This window comes from Morone saxatilis, unplaced genomic scaffold (genome assembly GCF_004916995.1).
Source record: "Morone saxatilis isolate NCDOM2014 unplaced genomic scaffold, NCSU_SB_2.0 Contig16, whole genome shotgun sequence".
In the NCBI taxonomy this organism is placed as follows: domain Eukaryota; kingdom Metazoa; phylum Chordata; class Actinopteri; family Moronidae; genus Morone; species Morone saxatilis.
In genome coordinates, this window is record NW_023339718.1 from 4,527,948 (window position 1) to 4,528,489 (window position 542).

The window sequence follows — 542 nt, forward strand, 5'->3', positions numbered from 1 at the left end:
TCTCTCTCTCTCCCCCTCCCTCCGTGTGTGTGTTATTAAATACCGCTGCTGTGTCGCTTTGACCCAGCACAATTGACTTCTTTGTTTTGCTAACCGGTTTGATAGCGTTGGCTCTCATCCCCGCTGGGATAGATGAGTACCAGTATCTCTTTGCAGCCCCCGATCCCAGTTCATCTCCTGCACACACAGCCTATAATACATTTGTCAATATGCTGTGCATATGCAGACAAAATCTAACTTTGAAGCTTGAAAAGCTTTTCCTCCACTGGAGAACATCTCACAAGTGTGCGTATAAGGAATCTTTCAGCCATCATGTTTTGGAGGTATTACGCTAAATTACAGTGTTCTCCGATATCTCAGAAATGGCACAGGCTTAGAGAAGGACAAAGAAAACCTTTCGAAGGGGTTCAAGGCTGCTAATCTCTCCCTTTGCCATCTGGTGTCCAAAGGACAATGCCATCTCTGTTTTTAAAGGGCTTCATCTATCAGTCCTGTTTAGGGCAGCAAAATTACTAGAAAAACATTATCGAAATTGCAATATG

The 542-nt window shown here is 43.7% G+C and overlaps 1 protein-coding gene across 6 annotated transcripts in view; it reads left to right on the plus strand.

The window, feature by feature from the left end:
• ncor2 (nuclear receptor corepressor 2) overlaps positions 1-542 on the plus strand; it is a gene marked incomplete at both ends in the record, with an annotated part of 104,538 nt that overhangs the window by 53,697 nt on the left and 50,299 nt on the right.